Raw genomic sequence first — 25,727 nt, forward strand, 5'->3', positions numbered from 1 at the left:
TGCCATCTACAGAATGTGTTCAAGGAGGGCGAGCACTCGAAATGTGTCTACTGCCTTCATGAGGACAAAACGCACGTGGAGAAGGACTGTGCGTTTTGCAGGAACTTGTCGGAAAGGACCATCCGGGACCGTCACCTTTGTCTCTCCAACTGGCTGGAAGGAAGGAGTCCATCAGGTGAGAAGAAGAAGTCCAAGCGGTCTTCTAAGTCCTGTGAGGGCGCCCCGGCGACGGGGGTCCAACAGAAGGCAAAGCACTGCGAGTCCACGGACACCGGGAGCGTCGAACGGTCGGGCTCTTCGGCTGCCAGGCGGGACGCGCCTTCCCCGGCTCCATCAACCACGAGCCAACACTCTGGTTCAGGGAAGAGGAAATCCGAGCTTCTGGAGAGGCCCCGGTCGATCTCTAAGCATTCGGCCGAGGGGGAGCGAGGCGGTGACCCTCCCCCCCCCAAGGTGAAGGCCTCAAGCACGCCTAAGGCGGTGAAGGCCTTGATTTACCCAGCCATGGCCTCTATTGAGGAAGTCGCGGCGGCCCTGGTGCAGCCTGTGGAGGCCACACCAGTGGGGGTGACCTCGGGGCCCAGAGTCTCCCTGCCTCCGCGGAGGGAAGCCTCTTTCAGACCCATCAAAAAGACCCCCGTGAAAACCCCGGTGGAAAAAGAGGGCAGTGGGGCAGGTGGCCATTCTGGACACGGACACAGCATCCGAGGAGGAGCTGGTAGAAATCTTAGAGGGCCTCGACGAGGGCGTTGAAGAGGCCCGCCCCACGGGAGGGATCCTGACGAGGGTGAAGACGAGAGTGACGGCGGCACCGGCGAGGGTCCTAGTCACGCGTCGCGCCTGTCGCTTCCGGAGCCGCAGGATAACTCGGCGGCCATTTTGTTGGCAATACAATCCTTATGGTCGGAGATAAGGACGAGATTGCCCTTACCACCAACGGAGGATCCAAAACCAGGCTCGACGGAGGAGCCAGAGCCGGGCCCGGCGGGAAGCCCCCCGAACAAGAGAAGACTGATCCATCCAGCCCTGCCTTTTCAGCCCTCGTGGCCTGCTCGGCCTTTACCCACGTCTCCCATCTCTGAGGATGACACGGGAACGGACACGGCCACAACGGGTACCGACGACGACGGCGGCAGTGATGACGGGACGGAGCTCCCATCGCCAGCCCGGGCCTCCCCGTCCGACGAGATCGGATCTTTCCATGCACTGATCGCCAGGGCATCCGAGCTTGTTCAGCTCTGCCCCGAAGAGGAGGAGGAAGGTTTCCTTTACCAACGGCGCAAGGAAGGCAGTCCTTGCCGTGCCTCTGCTGGATGACATCTGGGACGAGAGTCTCACCCTTCTCAAGAACCAGTCTACGCCGCCTGCCAAGAGGGATAGGCACGAGAAGAAGTACCGGGTCCCCGATGCGACCCCTTTGTGCCTTAGGGCACAGCCGACCCCTGACTCGGTCGTCTCAGCGGCGGCCAAGAAGAAAGTGGGGGGGGCATCGGCCTCAATGTCAACTTCCCCGCCTGACGGCGAAGGAAAGAGCTGGACGCAATGGGACGAGTTATCTCGTCGGCAGCAACAACGATTAAGGCAACTCGTGATCGTGGCCCGCTATGACAGGGAGTTATGGTACAAGATCGCCCCCCTGTTGGACTTCCTACCGGATGACAGAGGGCCGAGGCCCTGGAGATCTTGCAAGAAGGCGAAGTGGCGTCGGACCACTCCATTACGGTGGCAACTGACATTGCCGACACCTGTTTCCACCAGCTAGGCAACAGCGTTTGCCTTAGACGATGAGGGTGGCTCAAGGTGACGGATGTCCGCCAGGATGTACAAGCCAAGGTGTTGGACGGGAACAACCGGTTTTGGAAAACGGTGGATGAGTCCCTCCAAGCTATCAAGGCGGACACGGAGACAGCTAGGGCCCTAGGCATTCTCCGGCAACGAAGGCCGTCCTTTCGGAGCACCGGAGGCAAGCAGGGTGCCTCCAAGGGATTCGACGGTGGCTCCTCTACGTACCACCAAGCAGCCCGCTCCTTGTCACAGGAAGCCTATAGAGGACAAGGCAAGTCGGGTGGGCCCCGCCGTCGTCGCCAGGGAGGCCAAGGCGGCAAGGCATCCTCCAAGCAAGATTGAACCGACAGCGGTGTCGGGCCACCACCGAAGCACCCCGGTGGGAGGCCGGCTGGCGAAGTTCGTCAGCGTGTGGGAGTCCATCTCCACCGACCGTTGGGTGCTGGATGCCCTGCCCCAGGGGCACGCCCTCGAATTTCTAAAAAAGTGCCCCCACATTCCACCCGTGGTCAGGAAGGAAAATCACGTCCCTCAACTGCTATTGGAGGTAAGGGCATTGCTCAAAAAAGGTGCCGTCGAGCTCATCCCAAAGAGGCTCCGGGGCTCCGGAGTATACTCAAGGTACTTCCTCGTGAAAAAGAAGACTGGAGGATGGCGCCCCATCCTGGACCTGCGACGACTGTACAAGTACATCAAGGCACAGAAGTTCCGGATGGTCACCTCAGCACGTGCTGGGACGGCTGGAGGAGGGCGATTTCCTGTCGTCATTGGATTTGGAGGATGCGTACTTCCACATCCCCATTCTGAAAGGACACCGAAAGTTCCTCAGGTTCGTGGTCCAAGGACGGCACTACCAGTTCAAGGCCCTCCCGTTTGGATTGAAGTCGGCACCCAGGGTGTTCACCAAGTGCCTTGCACCGGTGGCGGAGCGGCTGCGCCTGCAGGGGATCCACGTCTACCCCTACCTGGACACTTGGCTCATCCGAGCAAGAACAAGAGAGCTCGCTGTAGACCACACAGCGAAGACCATCCAGCTGCTCACAGACCTGGGATTCTCCATCAACTTTACCAAATCCCACCTGGGCCTGTCGCAAGTCGCACTGTTTCTGGGAGCCAAGCTCGACACAGTGGCACATCGGGCCTCGCCGTTGGAGGAAAGGACAAAGGCCATCCTGGGCAAGGGCAGCGTCTGCTGTCCACGGACGTGGCCAGGGTGAGGTCCACCAAGTCCCTCCTCGGGGATGATGTCCTCCTGCATATATCTCGTGCGCCTGTGCAGGCTTCGGATGCGCCCTCTGCAAGAGTTCCTCGACTCCCGCTGGATCCAGGCGACGGATAGCTTCGAGGATAGGATCACGCTCAATGAGACCTTCCGACGAGTGATCTGGTGGTGGGGCACCCACGCTCATCTGACGGCGGGCACAGACTTTCAGACCCCATCCCACCAGATAACCGTGATGACGGATGCCTCCCTGGAAGAGTGGGGAGCGCACACCGAGGAACTTCACGCGAGAGGCCTTTGGCTTCCGGAGGAGAAGACGCTCCACATCAACATCCTGGAGCTCCGTGCAGTGTTCTGGGCCCTCAGGTCCTTTATCCCGTCCCTCAAGGGCAAGGTGGTGAGAATCTTCACCAACAACACCACCACGATGTTCTACATCCGGAAGCAGGGAGGAACCAGATCCCCAGCCCTCTCCAAGGAAGCCCAGGTTCTGTGGCATTGGGCCGTCGCCCAAGGGATGTTTCTGGTGCCCTTTCATCTGGCAGGGATAAAAAACACCATCGCCGACTCACTCAGCAGGGAGCTGCGCTTGTGCCACGAGTGGGAACTACGTCAGGATCAAGTGGATCGACTCTTCCGACAATGGGGAAAACCGCAGATCGACCTGTTCGCGACGGCGACGAACTCCAAGTGCCAGAGGTTCGCCAGCAGGTTTCCCCAGCCGAGGAGCATGGGCGATGACTTCTCGTTCCTCTGGGACGGCCTGTTCCTATATGCGTTCCCTCCATTGCCGTTGCTGCTCCGACTCGTCAACCAGCTCAAGAGGTCCCGGTGCAGGATGATCCTAGTCGCACCGGCTGGCCGAGGCAGATCTGGTTCCCGGACCTTCTGGACTTGTCAGCGTCCCCACCAGTCAAGCTACCGACGGACGTGGATCTTCTCTCCAGAGAAGGAGGCGCCATACTTCATCACGACCCGGAGTCACTGAACTTGCAGGCCTGGCTCCTGCAGCACTACAGTTTGGAGGGTACGATATCCCGGCTGACTGCAGAGAGGTCCTTGCAAAAGCCAGGGCGTCCTCAACTCTCAAGTGCTACAGACATAAGTGGAAGAGGTTCTCTGTCTGTGCCGTGCACAGAAGCTTAACCCTCTATGGATTACGGCCCCTCAAGTGCTGCCGTACCTACTGTCGCTGGCCAAGGCTGGACTGGCTCACGCCTCCATCAAGATACATCTGGCTGCGATCTCCCGATACACCAGAACCACAGGACAGGCGTCCTTGTGGTCCCATCGCCTGGTGAAGGAATTTATGAAGGCACTGTTCCGATCGTTTCCGCCGGAGAAGGCCCCTGCCCCGGCATGGGAGCTCAATGTGGTGCTGACCAGGCTCATGAGGCGCCATTCGAGCCGCTGCATTCGGCACCGTTGAAGTTCTTGTCGTGGAATATGGCATTTCTTGTGGCCATCACCTCCGCAGGACGAGTGGGAGAGATCCAGGCCCTATCCTGCAAGCCTCCATACTTGACTTTTCACGACACAAGGGTGGTGCTGAGGACCCACCCCTCGTTTATGCCCAAGGTGCTGTCGGACTTCCACCTCAACGAGCCCTTGGTGTTACCTGTATTCTTCCCGTCGCCTTCGTCACCGGCCGAGAGGACTTTGCACTCGCCGGATGTGGCTAGAGCGCTGAAGTTCTACGTGGACCGCACAAAGAGTTTTCAGAAGACATCACAGCTTTTTGTGAACTTTGGACCTGTGACCCAAGGGAAGGCTCTCTCGAAGGCTTCCATTTCCAGGTGGCTCTCCGGCTGCATCGTGCACTGTCATCGGTTGGCAAACCGACCTTTGCCTGGCCGTCCGAGAGCCCATTCGACCCGAGCTATCGCTGCTACTACGGCGTTCTTGTCTGGTGTGCCCCTGCTGGATATCTGCAGAGCTGCTACATGGAGGTCGACGCACAGCATCACAAGATTCTACTGCGTCGACCGGGATTCCAGGGAGGAGTCCAGGGTCGGCCAAGCGGTACTGCGCAACCTGTTCGCCTAAGGTGAGCCTGGTGAGGAGGTAAGAACTGCTTAATGTTGAGTTTTGATGTAATGCTTAATGTTGAGCCTTTTTTCCACCTCCTGTTGGTTGTGCAGGTGTACTGCTATGTATTCTTATATTCATGAGCATGTGAATCCATGCCAGACCCCATGCTGGAGAAGGAACAAGTTACTTACCTGTAACTGTTGTTCTCCAGCATGGGGCTGGCATGGATTCACATGCGAACCCTCCCTCCTGCCCTCTACGGCTCTTCACTTGGTCATACCGCCACTTTGCCTGCTACCAAATCTGAAGATGGCTGCCAGAGGTGGGGCTTAGAGAGAGGGCAGACATTGGCTGGGGGCAGTATGACCCAGAGACCAGTGATTGGTTACTACTGAGAAAGACAGATCAGAAACAAATCTGATACTGATTTTTTCTTTACCGAGGATTCCCGGCCTGACAGCGGGGAATATTCATGAGCATGTGAATACATGCCAGACCCATGCTGCAGAACAACAGTTACAGGTAAGTAACTTTTCTCATTTGCTTGTAGTTTCTGAGGTCTTCCGTTGCCATTCTAGGGGGGAACAACCTCAGTGGAAGTTTTGTCTTTTGGGCGGGAATCCTTTTTATTGCCCGATCAGGCTCCAGAGTGTCTGAGCAGGCAGTAAGCGAGGTAAGAGTCCAAAACTCTGCAGCCCCTTTGTCTTCTACCTTGCCTGAAAGGAACAAACTCCCAGTGGTGGGCTGGCTGATCTGATTGGACAGCCAAACTGCCCCTTTCTGTAAAATGCAGAGGGAGATTGCAGAGGTTGTGCTGTAGTGCCTAATAAATACTCAGAACCTGGTAACTGCTGACAAGTCGACCACTGGAGCTGAAACCAAAGAGGAAGATTAAGAAAAGACTGCTGTAGCGATTTCCAGCGACCGGAGAGCCTGCTGTAACCCTTCCTTCCAACCAACTTGTGGGTCCCGAACGAGACGGCTCCTACCCAGAGGCTGGTGCGATCCATTAGTCTCAAGAAGACTTGCGTTTTGAGCCATCCCACGACATGCTGCAACCTTGGCTGCGCCAGATCTGGTACTCGGAACTGCTTGGCATGGCAGTGGTGCCGGCCATCTGGCTGCCTCCTCTTCCCAACCTCTCCAGAGAAGGAGGAAGGATGCTACACCACAACCCAGCATCGCTGAACATCTTCCCAGCAGCAGACATTCAGGCACCAAGGAAGTGGATTGGGACTAGACAGTCCCAACCCCTGGCTTTTTGAATGGTGCAGATCCTTACCGTTGGTTGGCTTGCTCCCAGCCCGATTCTTGTATAGAAGGAGGGCTTCTACAACTGTGTGGCAGCTCATTGTTGCAAACAAGACTTCTATGAAGAGTAGCAGCCAGAAAGACCCATGCAACTGACCAGCATAGACTACAGTGGTGTCCCGGTGAAGCCCCCCTCCTCTGTCCTGATCTCACGATGGCCTTGGTTGGTGCTTTGACCACTGTACCGGTGGGAACAACCAGTCTCTACCCCTTCTCGATGATATGTGCCTATAGGGCCTTTGAAAGGGCCCCAGGGCCAACCGGTGGACCGTCCAGCTCTCTCCTGGGCTACCTTGCTGCAGCCACTGTCATTCCATGCATAGCCTTGTAACTTTGCAGCTCTCCAGCTTGTGCTGTAGGTCACCTGCTCTGTGTTTTCAGCCATCTCACTCCAAAGGGAGGCTTTGTTGGGGCTGCTTTTGCGTTCGCTACTGTAAGATTGCCTGTCACCGCCTGACCATGGTGACATTCGTTGGGTTTTATAGTCTTCGTGTCCTTGATGTGTCCTGGGGCCATTTCTCCTGCAGAAGTTTTCCTTGGTCGTCGTTTGGGTCTTCAACTGGAAGGTGTCCTGAACAGATTCCTGTGCACTGCGATCAACCGGAACTAAAACCTGTGAGGCCAAGTATCTCTGCTGTCTATACTACCCTCACTGTGGGAACAAGAGCAGACAAGCCTAGGATCAAGATTGGAACCTACACAAGTGGAATTCGGAACACCCGAGCGAGGGGGGGGGGGGGGAGGAGAGTGTTCATACTTGTTGCTTTCTACCCCTACCTCCCATAGGTTATTTTGGGTGTGAAGTCCTGACCCTAACTGTCCCTGACCTGATCTTTAGTGGTGGAACCTGGGTTAAGGATCCCTCGTAGGGCTATCGTTGTGTGTTGGATTGAGTACTCACCTGAACTTTAGTGAACTTCTATCTAATTTTGAGCACTTGCTAAAATCACCGCCGCAGCCCTCTGCGTTCTTTTCTAATGAACTTGCGTGAAGAAGTTATACTTTGGTCCTGGTGACTTTTGGACACAAGGGACCCAAACTATTTTAGGGTTGGACTTGAGGGCAGATGTTCATGTGTTGATTCTGAAACGTTCTGCCTATTGTTTTTTGCATCTGGCTATTCACCTCTAAAGCACTGGTAATTGATTCATATGCAGTTCTATTCTCCTAATGGTGAATGTGTTTCTGGAGCTTGTAAATCTGTGTAGATCCACGTGCTGTGCATAGGCCACCATGTAGTGGTTGGTGTGGATTATTATATATGTTTTTTTATTTGAAGAAAGTGGACGTCGGCAGGGCGTGTACCGGTACCCATGATCATTCACGCATCAACGTCCTCAGTTTGTTTTTTCCACCATTAAGGTTGACGCAAAATGCAGTCTCTCTGGAGTAAGCTTATGGAAATCGAACGCCAAAGCCCACCTCACAAACAGCATTGAACGTGACGAAGAGACCAGTTCTGCGGAATATCAGATGCCTAAATGTGCACCACGCCGAGAAGGTGATGCAGTAGGGAGAGCGGAGAAGGGATGAGTTATACGCATGTTTCATAGAGCATGCCTTAAACCCGATTGTTGGTGAATCTACAAACATTTGTACTCAATTTAAATTCTGCCCAAGGTGCAATACCAAATTCCCTTGAAAGGACATGCCCCGAGTGTGCACTAGCTGCCTTCCAAGGGATCACAACAAGACTCTCTCCAAAGCTTGCAAGATTTTTAAGCCGAAAACATTGCAAGAGCATCGATCTTAGAGATAAGCAGCCTACACTATGCAGGCCGCAAAGAAATTGGGTGAATCCGCCGCTACTGTGGAAGATCTCGAAGCATAGGAAGCAGGCAGCGGTTTCGAGAGCCATGCCGAAGAACAAGAGATTGAGGAAACGCATATAGTTTCCTCGCAGACAGCCCCCAGCTCGGTAGGGCTGACATCAGGCCATTCTGTAAAGACAACCCCTATGGTCCAGAAGGCTGCTCAAAACCACAAGCCAAAAGGTTACAGACTAAAAACGAACAAAACACTTGTCCGGCCGTTCAGTTACCGCACTGAAAAATACACAGTGTTTCTGCTTCTAACATACCAAAAACACACTCCAGTGCAGAAGCCTAAAATGCCAACGGAACAGGGTGGGGGGGACACAGCAGAGGGGCACGTCGGCACACTCAACGACTGAACAAACCTCTAAGACAAGACATTTCGATGCTTCACCAAAAACACTTTCCACACATTTAGAAATTAAAGGAACAATGTCCATTGGCGGAAATGGCACACTTTCATCTGCTATGCAGAAAAAGGTAGTACCCTCACTTCAGGGTCTGATTTAGAAGATGAGGATTATTTAATCATAGACCCACATCAGTCTGCCACCCCAGGGAACCCTTTGGACAGAAGAAAGGTTTAATTTCCTTATGGGAAAGATGGAATCCTTCATGGAATTTTACAGTAAATTCCCCAAAAAGACTAAGGGAGATCAGGACTTAGAATCCAGCCCCAGGAGACATAAAATAATACCAGCCCACGCAGAGCAGGAACAGGCGGACGAGAAATAACTAGTTGAAGAGGACATCTATACAGATGTAGATAAGATGGTGGAGGATGAAGAGGAAATAGACACAAAGGACTATACCCTTCCATCTCCAAACCCAGCAGAACCTTCCACCTCATCCTCTTCCAAAGAGGACCAATCTTGTATGCGAATCTCCTAAGGAGAGCTGGTACAAGATTTAATATTAAAATGCAGCAAGTAGTACAAGTAGAGGCAGTCTTTATTGAAGACGTCCTCAAAGAAAGGAAATCCATCTTGCAATCCATGCTATTGCTTAAGAGTGTACTTAGAAGAATCACTCCATCCTTGGTTAACCCGGTACAAACAAAACCGAGTAACCCAAGGATAGAAAAGAAATACAAGCCAGCACCTAGCACTCCTTTATCTAGAAGGGGCCAGCATAGGGTACACAGATTGGTAGCAACTACAACAAGAAAGAGAACCCCTAGCCAACAGCAAGTACCCCCTGGTATGGGACGCAAAAAGGTATGCTTTTGTAAAGAGGATTGCCACTTCTGCATCCCTTAAGGTTAGAATGGCCAACGCTACTGCACTCATGGTAAACTATACCAGGGCCCAATTGGATGAAATCGAACAGTCAGGTGGCTGAGCCCACCGAATTCCACTGTGCCTACAACCATAGCAGAGGGTAAAAATTCAACCAATGCAGTAATAAAAAATACATTATACGTCGCAGAAACAAGAGCAAGAATTATTGCAGGCTCAAGCATAATTAAGACATGCCTGGTTTAGGGGTTTGGGTTTCAAACCCAAAACTCAAGCAAATTTAATGGACAAACAAGTTGAGGATAACTGCCTATTTTGAACAGCTGTAGATGAGGCGTTTGAGAAGGCTAAAACAGAGCACGACACTTTAAAAGGCATAAGTCAAATATTGGGGGAACGTGTATCAACTGAAGGGATCTTTCGGTGGCAGGCAGCCCTTTCAAGCCCAGCCTTACAGACAAACATCAGGATACCCAACCACGCAGAAAGGTACCTGTCGTTTCCAAAGCACCTGCACCCATGGAACTGGCTGGTATTCAGCCATGCTACATCCCCACAGAGGGTGAGCATGTGGTAGAGGACAAGCCTCTAGAAACAAAGCACCCGCCCCAAAATGACTGCCTAGTCGATGCCCCCTCCCATGCAACTCCAATAGGAGGTTTCCTACCATCTTTTACCCTCACATTTGAGGAGATAATATCTGATAAGTGGCTACTAAGCACAGTAAAAGAGGGTTATTGCATTGAGCTTTTAGCAAAACCTCGCGATCAACAACCCATGTCGAAAACCATACCAATGAACATCTGAATGTCCTATAGAACGAAAGCAAGGCATGTATCCTAAAGAGAGCAATAGAGGGAGTACCAATGCAACAGGTAAATGCAGGAATATAATCAGTTTTCTCTTTTTTGGGTACCAGAAAATCATTGAGACCAGTGCTAGATCGAAGACCCTCAAACATGTATGTAAAACAACAAAACCTAAGGATGACAACCCTGCAGGAGGTCATACTCCTCTTGAGAAGGGGAATGTTCGTGACATTAGATTTGAAAGATGCATACTTTCACATTTCAATGTTCCAAGGTCATCAAAAGTACCTCAGATTCAAGATAATAAACATCAATTATAAGTCCTACGTTTTTGGAATTGCATCAGCACCTTGTGTATTCACCAAAGTGCTAGCAGTGGTTATAGCACATCTGCGCCGCAAGGCAATTCTAGTGTACCACTATCTATACGATTGGTTAAAAACGGGAAGGGACACACGGGATTGTCTTGCACATACTCTGCACACCGTAAACCTACTACACAACCTAGGCCTCTCAATCAACGAGAAGCAGTCTTACTTCAAGCAGAGTAAAGATGTTCCATGGGGTAGTCCTAAAGAGCTACAGCATTCCCAACCCCGGAAGGAATGCAGGCTTTACAATAACTCATTTATCTATTAAAGGACGGTCAAATGCTAACATGCAGGAATGTTATGCGGCTCCTAGGTATGATGGCATTGTGCATATTTCTAATACCCCATGCATGTCCCTGGATGAAACTAATAAACAGTGGTTGGCAGAGCAATGGTCACAAAAAACAGATCAATGGGGCGATATAGTGGTGGTCTTGCAAACAGTAAACAAGTTCCTTTGGTGGTCATTAAGTAATACGAGCATAGGAAGTGTTGAGTACGTTTTTCTACAGTCTGGTTGGTTTTGGGCTCTACAAGACCTATCCTTTGGTGTCAAGGCTCCAACATCTAATATAGGCCTGCACTACTCAAGGTTGGTAGAGTGGCAGAGCAGCCAGGCTCATTTTAGGAGGACAAATGTGAGCTGTAAAACAGTACAAGGAAATCAGAACGTACATGGATCCAAAGAAACACTTACACACTTGCAGTTATATCAAAAATATTGATTTTATTTTATATATACACAAGACAGTTATAAGCTCAGACATATATCAACTAGCAGCATCACACGTTTATTTTGAATTGTAAGGAAATAAAGCAGGGGAGTACATTGTAATACACCTTTCGTATCCACACTTTGAGTGACTTGAGTTAAGGTAAGTAAAGGTACTTATTTTCAATTAACTCTGCAGTATTGAAGTTTGTCAGTTTAAGAATGTAAAGAGCAACAATCACAGGTAAGCAATACTAGTAGCAACTCTTATAAGGTTGAGGCAGTCTTTTCCCTAACAAGAAGGGAGGTATTCAGTTCATGTTTTGGTGGGAAACAAGCACTCCCCATGCCAAGAGGTTCAGAGGATTTACTGTTAGGAAACAAGCAATGCCCAAGTCAATAGGAATGTGACCGTTCTGATGCTAATCTTCTTAGCACAAGTAAGTAACAAGTTAGTTGGTCTTGGGAAAAGTTCAGAAGCTTCGGAGAAGCCTTCCTGGAGGGGCACAGGCTGCTAGGCCTAGGGGATTGTAAATATGTGAACTCCTAAACGGTGAAAAAAAGTGCTCCAAAACAAAGGAGACACAAATTGCTTCTGCTATCTTTTCCTTAAGAACCACAGTACCTGGGGAGTGAAGAAGCTGATGTAGCTTGATGCCTTCTGGATGCACGGCTTCAAACCTGGTATCCTAGTCGTTGGTCGTGGTGACAAAACGGGGGACCCTTGATGGGCTACTACAGCAGTAGTTGAGAGAGGGACTCACCAGCGCAGAAGTCTTTGTACTCCCATGTTGGTTTGTGGTTTTGACACTTTTTTTCTCAGCACCAGTAGCTAACGATCACTGCCGGTAGGAATCTTCTTGGTTTCTCGGTTCTGCACTTTGGTAGGGGACTTTGAGGAGAGGATTTGTGCTTCTGGATGTCCACGCGGATGCCACTGAAGTTCCATCATGATTTTGTTAACGGCAATGCACTTGAAGATGGTCGAGGTACCCCAGGTATTGGGATTCTGCAGCCAGGGGTCAGGACAGCAGCAATACTTAGCTGTGCTTCTGCAGTTACTGGAGGTGCTGCAGGTGTCTCTGGTGGTCTTCTTCGGAGCTTCAGTTCCAGTGGTCAACTCGCTTTCTGTCCCAAAAGAGTCACCTTTTCTGTAGCAACCAATTTGTTCAGTCCTATGGACCTGTCAATCACCTGGGGGTGGCTGTCCTTGCAGGACAGCCAGCCACCCAGTTAAAACTGGTTCCAGCAAAGCATACCCTAAGGCAAAGGTGTCCTCCCTCGCTTCCTGCCTCAGCAGACACAATGGAGCCTAGGTGGGCTTCACAATGGGATCCCACCAAAAGACAAAGCTCATAGAGGACCCGCCCCCACCTAGAATGATAGAAGGGCCAAGAAGGAACACACACACGAAAAATGGCGATAAAAGAATGCCTGGGGCCATTTTGGGAAGGTGGTCACCCATGGGTGCTGTACTGAAGCTGTGGTTACAGCATGTGAGTAGCAAACGTAAAAATTGTAAAAGGGTATCCACTGCCACCAGCCATTTAGGTTTGTCACTGTAACTATAAAAGTTACATGAGCAGTGAGAAAGGAGTTACAATTTAGCCCCTCAGCACTCCACATAAGGTAAGAAGGGTAAGGGCATCTTGCTATCCTTGAGAACAGTAGTTCTAAGGAAAGAGTAATAAAAAACAGGAAGGGGAGCCCAAAGGACTCCCCAGCAGCACTGCATATAGGGTGCTGTGTGCTGAAATAATTTTTTAGAGATGCCTGTAGTGAAATACATGGAGGAAAGCATGGCTCCCTTAAAAGTAATAAAAATACAGTAGCAGAAAAATGGGCTTCCCTTATCCGAGCAAAAGAATGAGCGAGTGGTAACATGTCCCACTCACTCACGCAAGTAAAGCAAAAAATCCCACACAAGTCCAGCAAAAGTGCTCAGGGTCTCTCCTGTTGAAGGGAATTGGCACAAGAACTGAAAATTCTTCCTTACAGGAAGACCCTTGTTTATTCCACTGCCACAAATCGCAATAATGGACGCGTCACTGGCAGGGTGTGGAGCACATTGTCTGCACCTCACGGCTCAAGGAAAGTTGAAGGCAAAGCCGTAGAGTACCACATAAACTGGCTGGAACTCCCGACAGTAAAGATGGCGCTGCATTCCTTCAAAATTGTTATAGAGCAGAAAACATCCTCATACAGACACAATGTTTCACATCAACAAACCCGGTGGAACACACTCAAAACTGTCCATCCTGGCACAACATATCTGGCACTGGTGCCTACAAAAGAACATATCCAACCAAGCACAATATGTTCCAGGGATTCACAACTTCTTCTTCTTCTTCTTAATTATCGGATGCATGGGCAGACCCACACAGGATGATGTGCACCAGACCCACCAATCAATACTTAGCTTACATAACTCACAACTCCTCCCACCGCCCCGTTTGCCTCACAAAATCCAACATCACACTATTCCTCCTCCTGCCTCTCTCCCCTTCACCTCCCAGCAAAGTCTTCCCACTCAGCTCAGCCACACCCAGCGCAGACAATCGAACCCTCATCAATTCTCTCTCCTCAACATGTCTCTCACACCTAAGCAGAAAATGTCCCACAGTCTCAGGCACACCGCACAATCTCTCGACTCACGTTTCCCCACTTGAAACAGACAATCATTCAGTCCCGCATGTCCTATCCTCAACCGATTCAGCATCACCTCCTCCCCCCTCCTCCATTCCAGACTCCCCGCATCCACCTTCACCGACACTTTCCCACGAACACCAAACATCCACCTGCCCTTCACCCCACTCACCCACCTCTCCTGCCACTCATCTATGACCCGTCTCACCACCACCGCTTTCGCCTCATCCACACTCAAAGGTAATCTCACATCAACCGCTCCCCTTCTCATACCCTCGCCCGCTGCCAGTTCCACTAACTCATTACCCAAAATACCACTGTGACTAGGGACCCACGCCAACTCCAAATCCATTCCCCCGTGTATGCACCGATCAATCTTCCTCCTGATATCCATAATCACGTCCCTCCTATCACCATCCCCCCCCATAATTGCCTGCAACCCACTCAATGAATCTGAAAATATCACCACCTTATCTAACCCCAACTCGCACACCCTATCGATCGCCAATGCAATCGCCACCAACTCAGCCGTACAAATTGACACATCATTTGTCAATCGTCCCACTTTATACTCCCCCAGTGCTTTCCAGATAATACGCCATACCCACTCTCCCAGACACAGGATCCTTCGAACCATCCGTAAACACCTTGCATCCTTCCTTTCTTGCCACATACGCCTGGCCCAAAGCTTTGATCTCGCTCCGCAATCCTCTTTTCTTCGACACAACATTCGCTAACTCCAAACGCACCTTTGGAGACCCCATCATCCACCTCGGCCATCTCTCCAAATCCGTATCTGTTAGTCATCAAATCGCCCACACCCCACTGCACTCCCTTTTCCCACATGTGAAACCCAAAAGCACCTCCTTTCCTCCTCCACCGGTCTCTATAATAATCAAACCTCCAATTATACTTCAAACATTCACGCACCGGATGAGCCACACTCTTCGCACTGCACTTCACCCGCCATCTCATATTCAACGCATCTCTCCTCAACCCCAACGGCATCTCCCCCACAAGCACCTGAACCGCATTCGCTGGAGAGGATCTCATCACACCCGAACACATCCTCAATGCCCTTGCCTGAACCCTGTCCAACCGCAACTTCTGACTTGCCGTGAAACCCACTGACACTTGACATCCGAAATCCATCACACTCAAATTAACCCCTTATACTTCTGTTGAGCACCCCACTCTTTCCCAGTCACCGCCCACAACAAATTCAACCTTCGTTTGCTCTTATCCACCATTCCATTCACCTGCAAATTCCAGTTTAACTTCCTATCCAAAATCACCCCCAAATACCGAAACTCTTCCACGCTTTTCACCCTCTCACCTTTCAAAACCAAGTCCAACCCTTGCTGCACTCTTCTCCTTGAGAAAACCATACTCATGCTTTTATCCACAGACATCAAAAAAACCCATTTCCCACACCACTCCTCCATACGTACTATCGCAGCTTGCAACCGATTCAGCATCAACAAAAAACTTCGCCCTCTTACCCATACCACACCATCATCTGCAAAGAAATCCACCTGACACCCGAAACCCTCCAAAGCTCGAATCAACCCGTCCACCATCACATTAAACAGCATCGCACTAATCGCACTGCCCTGCGGTGTCCCATTCTCCATCTTCCAAACCTCAGACAACACCCCCCTCACTCTCACCTGAAAGGTCCTGTCAGCCAAAAACGCCTTAATCCACCGAAACATCCTCCCCTTCACACCCATCTCCAACAGTCTCACCAGCAACCCATTCTTCCACACCATACCATACGCCTTCTCCAAATCCAAAAAGAACGCCCCCCACCATCTCCACATCACACAAAGCCTCCTCCACTCCAGTCACCAACCTCACTAACGGATCTGCCACTGACCGATTCTTCTTGAACCCACTCTGAAAATCCGTCAGACACCCATTTGACTCCAAATAGAACCCCAAGCGCTCAACTATCATCCGTTCCATAACCTTACACATCACGACTGTCGGCGCAATCGGACAGATGCAAATGGGGAACTGTTGGAGGGTATGGCGGATGAATTGAGTCTGTTTTTGCTGAATGACAGTTCGGGCACACGATTGGATGTGAGGACTGGGAAGTTGTTGTGTTTGGCTCTGACCTGGGTGTCTGCTGCGATTGCGGGTGAATGTGACTGGATGGTGCGTGAGGATGGGGATATGGGGAGTGATCACTCTGGCATTTTAGTGACTGTGAGGGGTGAGGTAGGGGTCAAATCCCGGATGCTTGTAAGTCGTTTGAATTTTAGGAAGGCTGATTGGGAGTTGTATAAGAAATTGTGGCAAGAATTGATTGTTTCTCGGGATAGAGATGGGGGGGGGTGGATGAATGAATGAATGGAATGAGCATTTCGTGCAGGGAATGAGAGCGGCGTCGGTATTGGCAGTTCCGGAGGTAGAGAAGGGGAAAGGGGGGGGGGGGAGGTTGAGGTTCCTTGGTGGTCGGTGGAATGTTCACGGGCTGTGGCAGCGCGTAAGAAGGCGAGGGCCAGGGCGGTGAGAACGGGAATGTTGGTGGATTTGTTGGCATATGAGAAGGCGAAGATTAGGGAAAGAAAGCGCAGATATTGGTGGAGCTATTGTGGGTCTCTGGGGAGTAATTCTGATGTGGGTGAGGTTTGGAAGCAGTTCAAGCGGATGTCCGGGGTAAATGAAGTCGCAGGGTGGCATGTCTGTGTTGAAACGGGTGGAGATGGTCAGTGAAGATGGGGAGAAGGCGAATTTGCTGCGGGAACATTTTCGGGAGTGCACAGTTCAGAGAACTTCCCGGAGGCAGTGAGACTAAATATCGGAGTGGTTTAGGAGGAGATGCGGGAGTTGTTGGCGAATGTTGGGCCTTGGGAAGAGCAGTATGAGGCTCTGTTTTCTATGGCGGAGTTGGATAGGGCGATTCGGAAGGGGAAGTGGTCAAGTCCAGTGGTGGATGGAGTCATGTATGTATTTTTGGAGAAGTTGTCGGTGGAATGTAAGTTGGAGGTGTTAGCATTGTTCAATGAGATCTGGAAGAGTGGAGTTTTACCGAGATTATGGAAGAGAGCGAGTGTGGTATCGATTTTGAAGAGTAGCAAGGTCCCGACGGAGTGTAAGTCATATAGGGATTCACAACTGTCTGGCAGATTCTCTCAGCAGAGTTCTAATACCAGAACATGTGTAGGAACTCAATACCAATACACTGTAAGATCTTTTCAAAATGGTGTCCACCAACAGTAGACCCATTTGCAACAAAACAAGACAAATAATGCTAAAACTTTGCATCCAGGTTCCCACAACTGGAGTCCCTAGGCAACATACGATGGAAGAGCTGGTTGGGATATTTGCATAAGCTTTTCTACTGAAGCCACTTATTTGCAAGATTATTTACAAACTGCATCACTATGCACATGTCTCTATGCCCACTAATCAAGCTTCTTCCAGTCCAGGACCTATTAACACAGAAGAACAAAATGTTAACACCAGACGACCTCGGACGGACCAACGTAGCAGCCTGTCTCCTGACGTCATAGAATTTGCTCATCTACCTCTTCCCTCCCAAAATGTATGGATATTCTTTAAAAAACTAGAAAATCAAACACCAGACACTGCTACTTCAACAAGTGGAAGAAATGTGTCCTTTGGTGTAAAAACAACATAATCCCATAGATTGCTCAGCTTCAGATGTGTTACTATACCTTATGTACTTATTAGAGCCGGCTTTGTTTATAATTCACTTAAGGTACACTTAGCAGCTTGATCAGCCTATATCACATCACATCACATCACGACACATCAGGGTGGAGAATACCAGTAGTTAAAGCCTTTATGGATGGATTCAAACTTATTTGCCCTCCAGTGTTTCAACCCCCTCCAAGACGGGGACTTAAAACACAGTACTCTCACAGCTCATGGGCCCACCCTTTGCACCCATGCTCAAAGCCCCACTTAAGGAGCAGTCACCAAGGCAACTACTGCAAGGAACATTGTCGGATGTATCCAAATGTGCTACTCCATAACTAACAAGACTCTTCAATTTACACAAAGGGCTCATTCATCCCGAGGTACGGGAGCAAACCAAGCTTTCCTCGTAAATGTCCCCCTGCAGGCTATTATGTGGACACAATCAGACCCTCAGATGGGTTAAGCAATTTTATGGCATTCATTCACTCCTCCTTCAGCTCACCCGCCACCTTCGCAAAATACTGCTTGCTAGTCTATGCAGAGCATGTGAATCTAAGCAGAGTCACAAGCTTCAGAAAACACATTACTTATCACTACCAGTCTTTCTGTAGCTCGTTTCTGCTTAGAATCACATGCGCCCACCCATCCTGCCCATGTAGGAGCGGAAGGGGTATACAAAACAAACATACTTCTCATTTCAGTAAACAATCTGAGGACATTGACACGTGAGGGATCATGGCTACACTTAAGGTAGGGATAGTGTTACATGTACACCCTGTCAACATCCACTTTTTTTTTCGAATCCGAAAAAACAAATGTAATCTGCACCAACCACTAGATGGCAGCCTATCCAAAGCATGTGATTCTAAGCTGATACAACCTGCAGAAAGATAATTACTAGTAATATGTCATATGTGTTGTGTAACGTTTTGTGACAATACTTACCTCTACTTTTTATATGCTTAGTGTATAATTAAAGGTCTAATAAGTAACTATTTTTATATACTCACTTATTGAATTACTGTTGTTCCTCTTTGTGGACTCACTGTAGCCCTAGATCACTCACACTGTTCCTGAGACTAAGCCTTAACTGTTCAGCTACCTTAATCAGGTTTTAGCTAACCTCTCTGTGTCTTCCCCCGTTTACCATAAATAGGGTGGCCTCCAAAATACACCCAGTAGGGCTGATTTGGGAAATCGATCTTAACCGGCACGCCATTATGAGGCGTAATGTCCCTGAAGGAACACATCACAGTTTCACCCTTAGTGAGACTGTTGGGGAATATTACAGAAGTTGCTGTCTGTGATGAAACTTGAAAAATCCCACCTTAGGTGAACAGGGTTACACAGTGTGTGGAGCGGGTGTGTATGTGGAGCGGTTGAGTGTGTGGAGCGAATGAACGCATGGAAGGATAAGTGTATGGAGCGGATGGGTATGTAGAGCGGATGTGTAGTACGTGGAGTGGATGTGTAGTACGTGGAGCGGATGTGTAGTACGTGGAGCGGACGAGTAGTATGGATGAGTGTGTAGATCGATGAGCGCACAGAGCGGATGAGTATACAGAGCGGATGAGTGCGTAGGGAGACAGGATTACATGCGCGGGGTAGACAGGAGTGCATGCGCGGGAAGACAGGAGCGTATGCGTATGGAATGGGGCACACTGGAGAATGAGGGATAGACTAGAGCACGCAAGGTGGACTAGAGTGTGTGTGTCGAGCAGACGGGAGTGTGTAGGGCAATCTTGAACGCCTGAAATTAATAAAAATGCATAGAATTGCGTGACGTACATAATATGCTTTGGAATGCCGGGAACATTTGAAAGAACATATATCATACTACACCCCACGTTTACTCTCTTCTTTACACCACCACTCAACTAGAACACAGAAATACTATGACACCATTCGGTATAACTGTTCTCATATCAACATCTCCTGCTCACTTCCCATCACTCTAAGTAAACACTGCTGGTTTCACACCCTCAGCCAGGCGTTCTCCTCAGGCCTAACGCAGCCACACTCGGTCTGGATAAATCCTGCCAGAGCGAACACATACTCCTGATCTCTCAACCACCACACCTACTGCTAAGAAGCAGCTACCACACAAATTTCGCACCAGCTGCACACATACCTGGTGCGCACACGCACTTTTTGACTCTCTCTACTGACCCGAACTTCGGTTACCAAGGGCGTTCAACCTACCAGCGCCTTCAGACCATACCAATGGTATATAAGGCGCTATATAAATGCAAAATAACATAACATAACTTCCTAGTTTTGGCTTCTGAGCATACATTTAGTCCAAGAAAACACTGGTACACGTAGAAGTTATACAAAAAAGACATTCATTATATACACAAACACAGAGGTGATAATTCACAAGTCAAGTAAGCACTTTAAAACAGTAGTATAATATAAGATCACGTTGGAGTATTCTTTAGATAATAAACCACACTTAAAGTAACTTAAGAATAGCATTGGTAGTAACCAATCACTTAGTAAAACAATCTGAAACAAATATGCAAACTGTTCCAAACTTTTATAACTTGTAATAACTTTAGTCCTGCCCATCTTAATGATTCGAACCCTATCTTGTGAGTCTGTTTTCAGCTGGGTCACTGGGCCACCAGTGGCCAGGCCAGGTGTGGAGCAGGAAAGGTGGGAAAGCAGGGTAAAATGTTCAGTATGGCAGATTCCAGTAGTCTTTCAGTATTGCAGGTAAGTAACGTTAGTTTTGCAAGGCAAGGGAATCAGGCTGTTCCCTTGTAGGAGTGCCCAAAGACCAGTGTCCTACGGCTGAGCAAGAGTACAGTGGGTGGTCCACCCCAATGTAACTCTATGGGAGACCTGGAGCGGTGTGAGATAAAGCCATCTACAGCCAACAGGATCAAGCAAACAACCCTCAGGTAAGGTACGACGGTACCTTAAATTGAAGAAATGGTTGCTGCAGGATGGTTCCAGCAGTGTGGCAACAACAGACCCGTTCACCGGTTTATTGGTATTGGCGACAGAGGAAAGGGACTAAAGTGGATCCGGTGACAGCTCTCGTGCAGACGGATGCCCAGCAAAGGATCTCCTCGTTTAAGGCTTGTTGGCTCCCATTTTAGACTTAGTTGAAGGACGGTTGTCACGGCGGGCTACTCCTCTGTTTCTCTGTCCTCCTCTTGGGTGAGGGGACTTTTGGGACCTGATCAGGTCACTCTGGTCACTGCAGGCTTAGAAGGATGCTGACAAAGTTTCAGGTGAAACCGCGCTTCAGGAGACAATACATACCGATGCAGCCAACGTCCCACGGTATTGGTGAATTGCAGGCTTCATCTTGGGACTTGTTGGCCCACCTGTCCAAGGGAGGAAGTCATTGTGTTCTTCTGATCTTTCCTGTCACTTGCAAGTTGAGGTCAGGACAGCAGCGGTTACTCAGAAGGCGCTGGCGGTTGCTGGAAGTTGCTGGTGTTGTCCTTCGTTCTTTTTTGGATTCTTCTGTTCCAGTGGTTGACTCAATCTTATCCCATGCACCATTGAGTCTTTGAGACGGCTGTCCAATGGTGACAGGCAGCCTCCCAGTCTGAACTGGTTTTTCCCAGGCACACTGCAGGACAAAGGACAGGGGAGTTTCGGATGACCTCCCCCACTTCCAGTCCTGCCAGTCAATCAAAGGGTCCTAGTCGGCTTTCACCAGGGAATCCTGGCAAAGACAAAGGCACCAGAGGACCGTGCCCCACCTAGCATTGTAGAAGAAGACCTAAGAAACGATAGACCATCTTGTTTAGGGCTTTAAAAAAGTACAGCCCCATTTTGGGCAAATGGTGTACCTTGTGTCCCCTACCGCAGCTTCGAAGACATTTTGAGATGAAAGTTCGCAAAAGTTGTATAATAGGTACAATGCCACCAGCCTAAACAGACCTGTCACAGTAGCCAAAGAGTTACTGGAGAGTCGAGAAAAGGGATACATTGGAATGCCTCAGGCACTCCACAGAAGGTGGAGTGTGCCGATCTGGCAAAATAAAACTCTGGTAGTATAAAAAGTATCCCTCTGCCTTGCAAACATTTTAAAAGTTTGCCAAGTAAAGTAAAAAGAATCACTGGGAAGCTCTAGGAGCCTACAGCACCACTGCACAGGAAGTGCTGTGCGCTGCTTTAGTAAATTGTAGATACCTTTTTAAAATTTGAGGAAAGCATGACTCCCCAAAGAAATACCAAAAAGAGGTAAAAAGGGTTTCCAACCTGCCCCTAATGTTTGGGCGTTGGTGCTGGAGATTGTCTCCCAAATATTTCTTAAACTGGGCTTGCCCGAGAAGAATCTCTAGCAAAAGTCTGTTGATCTCAGTCTGGACCACACGGAGCTATAGATCCTTTGGAACTGAAAGTAGAAAGAGATATATATTGGAGAAATTTGATGTGATAGCGTTACAGGAAACCTGGCTACAAGCCCCCTTTCAATTTGGATGGATTTTCAACTTTCAATCAGTTGGCAGAAGGGCAGGGATTGTGCCGGCCCTCAGGGAGCTTTTGTGTTGCTTGCAGAAATTATCTTTTGCTTTTCTGAATTGTTGTCTAATAAGAAGATGGGTATTTTGACATTCAAAGCTGAATTGGGGCGGGACAATGTTGATCTGAAATGGATTGTTATAAACGTTTACTGGAACCCGAAGAGGGTTGGCCTTTTAGCTTTTCAACATTTTCTGGCAGATCTTTTCCTTTTTTTGTCGGGTCAGTTCCCCTGTTATAATTATTGCTCATGGGGGATCTTAACTACCACTGCATAGAAAGTTCTGCCCCGGAGTCAGTGTGCCACAAGCCCCCCACAGATAATGGGGGGTGTTGGACAAATTTCTTAATAGGGTGGGCCCTTATGATGACCAATGGTTCCATTGAAGGGGATATCCCCCTGCTCCTACTTGGAGGAGGGAGAAATGTTTTTCCACTATCGATTACCTATTCCTGTCCAGAACCTTGTTTGAAAGCGGTCTCCATTTTATGATCACTAGTGGTCACCCCAGCAACCACGACACCTTGGAGGCAGTGTTAGTTAAAAAAACAAAACTCCAGGTAATATCTCAATGCTTCATCCTAGACGTGACAGTCAACAACGGGGGTAATAGAAAGATTTTAAGAGTGGACGGGTATTGGTTAACCGTCTGGGGAAGGTGGCCCATTCCTTATCCGAATCGGACCTACAGAAGATCTTTAAGCCAGATAACCTTTTGTAGATTTCTTATGCTACATTCACCCCCCTGGCTGTGTGTTCCTCGTCTGTAGATATCAAACATCCCCACCATTTTGACATCCAGACTTGGGAAAAGAAGAGGGAAATGAGGAGGTAACATAGAGGCCTGAAAGTCGGGACCACAGACAGAATAGAATATGGTAAGCAAGTGAAAATCATAAAAAAACACAGTTAGAAATTGGTCCGGTGCCCATCGTCCAAATCCAATACTTGCACAATTGGAGGGAGAAATAATGCTGAGGGCTAGCTGCCAAAACAACTCGCAACATTTTTGGTCCATTACTGGCTCAATGGATAATCTGGCTATTCTTGGCCAAGGTGGAGTTATCCAGGAGCACGTATGGGCTGATCATTTCTATAAGTTGTATGGAGTTTCATGGCCGGAAAAGGTGAAGATTGCAAATGACACACTATGGTCGTTGAAGTTTTCACAGTGTGATATAAAAGAACTTATAATAAAAAAGCTCTCGTTCTAGATCTCCCGGACCCAACGGCTTGAGCAACAAGATTCTTAAACGGGGCCACCAGGACCTGCGGCCATGTGTCTGGATTAGATTTGAGGGTATAATTGATTCCAAACACATGCAGAAGGGCAATCATCATTCCCATTTTCAAGAGGGGGGGGTATTTAGACCCCGCTAATTACTGCCCGATATCCCTCCTGGATGCGGACAGAAATATTTTAGCTGGCCTAGTCCTTGGGACCTAGAAATCTGGGCTAAGGCACAGAGCATTTTCCCAAAACACCAAATTGGTTTCCGTAGGGGACTTTCAGCATCTCTGAATAGTCTGGTGTTGCATGCGGTGAGCTCGGAGTCGTTCGCCAAAGGCGGGCAACCTTTGTTTGGGGCATGGATTGACCTGTCCCAGGCATTTGATACCATCAATAGGCACTGCCTTTGGGGAAAACTGAGAGATTGGGGCTTGCCTGATCATTTGCTGGCCATCCTGATGGAGCTCCATAAGAACTGAGAGTTGCAAGTCAGACTAAATAGGCTGGGTAATCTCTCAAAAGGGATTGCAACCAGAAGGGGCGTGAGATAGGGATGCCTGGTAGCGCCTTTCCTTTTCAATCTCTACCTGGCCGACCTGGTGAAATGGATTTTGGATTCGGCCTTGGTGAGCCCGAAACTGGGTGGCTTAAAGATCAACTGGCTTGCCTACTCCGATGACATCGTGCTATTTGATCGCACGCAGATCGGCCTGCAGAGGTTGTTGTCCTCATTTCAGAAAAATGCAGAATTAAACGACCCAAAGATAAATCCCAATAAATCTAAAATCGTAATCTTTAAACATCCATTGAGAGTAACCAAGGCCTTCAGTTGGCATTTAGATAACCATGTGGTAATGATAGCTAAAGAGGCAATCTACCTGGGTTCCGTGGTTAGAACTTTCCCCACAAAAGGACATGCCACTGCTAATCTAGATGCAAAGATACTCCAATTGGGATTGCAAATGTTTTTTTTTTATAAGAAATGCTGCAAGTTTTCCATTCTCCCGATTGTCAAATATTACACTGGAAAAATCATTCTAGCCCTAATCTTTGGTTATGACACAAACCCACAATCGCACTCCATTGATTGGGAGTGATTAGAGGGATGCTTGTGCAGAAGAGTCCTGAACTTGCCTAATTGTGTGCCTATTGCAAGCCTGAGATATGAGCTTGGCTTGCAATCATTAAGAGCACACTTAGAGTGGAAGTGGATTTCCCTTTACAGGCAGATTTTGGTTCCGCCTTCACTCTCCCTGTACGAGGAGGTCTTATCCACTCTTCAAGACAAAAAGAACATGTACCCGAATAACATAAAGAGGGTCTCCATCAATATCTTAGTTGAATCAGAAAGTCTTGAAGACACCCTGATTCAGAATCCCTTGAAAGTCAAAGAACAAGTTAAAAGTATGGATTGGATAAGAACAATTGCAACTATGAGAAAATCTAAGACATGTGCTTCAATGACCCCCACAATTAAATCTAGAAACTAGCTGCCAACTTACCTGAAGAAATTCCCCAATACCATTGTTGGAGAGGAATTTCTCAGATTTCGCCTAAACTTCATACCCACTCTGGAAATCCAACACATAGAAATTAGGTAGAAACACCTACCCCCATTTTGTCAAAACTGTGAGAGCCAAGAAATTCAATCACTTAAACATTTAATGAGTAAGTGTTTAGGAACCTTAGACCAAAGAATACAAAGGCTGGCAAGATTCGTCCCCCATGGTTGCTGGTTGGAAACGGAGTGCTTCTGGAAAAGATTGGCATCAGTACAGGAAGTCTTCCTCACATAATAAGCTATTGAAACAGTGGAATCTGCTGAAAGTGTATGAATAACTGAGACTTCATCTGTTTAATTCCCACCAAGGCAAGGCGTAACAAATTATATTGCTTACTTGTTTGACTCATTTATTTTTGTTATTTTTTATCCTTTTTTATGCTTTTGTAAGAATAATATGGTAATCATGTATTTTATATATTTTGTGCTCTGATTTGATATATTGTTTTTCTTTATTGTTAGGGAGAATTCTCAAACATGTGCTAAGGACTTTTTATTTCTTACCTGGAGAGAGTGAGACCTTTGCCCCACTCTCTCATGTATGTTTCTGTGATTTATACTGTGTTTTCTTTGACTTTGGAGTCTGACAAACTCCATAGGCATCATCATCTTTACATTGTGACATACTGCACCTTCAGTGCAGTGGCACAGGGAAGTCTTAGATTTCCCAAAGGTTTAAATACCTTATTGTAGCATTTCCATCTATGCTGCAAGCTGCTACTTGCTTGTGATGGCTGGTGATGGTTTGGCAGGACTATGCAGATAGAACATGGAACGAGAGTCGAGCAAAGACGGGGCAGTTGAGCTGGAGCCTGGCAGCGCTCATACTAGC

The 25,727-nt window shown here is 48.6% G+C and overlaps 1 protein-coding gene across 2 annotated transcripts in view; it reads left to right on the forward strand.

Annotated features, from left to right (window-relative positions):
• IWS1 (interacts with SUPT6H, CTD assembly factor 1) overlaps positions 1 to 25,727 on the forward strand; it is a 522,634-nt gene that overhangs the window by 370,988 nt on the left and 125,919 nt on the right. The window lies entirely within an intron of this gene.

This window comes from Ambystoma mexicanum, chromosome 10 (genome assembly GCF_040938575.1).
Source record: "Ambystoma mexicanum isolate Mex_15411 chromosome 10, UKY_AmexF1_1, whole genome shotgun sequence".
In the NCBI taxonomy this organism is placed as follows: domain Eukaryota; kingdom Metazoa; phylum Chordata; class Amphibia; order Caudata; family Ambystomatidae; genus Ambystoma; species Ambystoma mexicanum.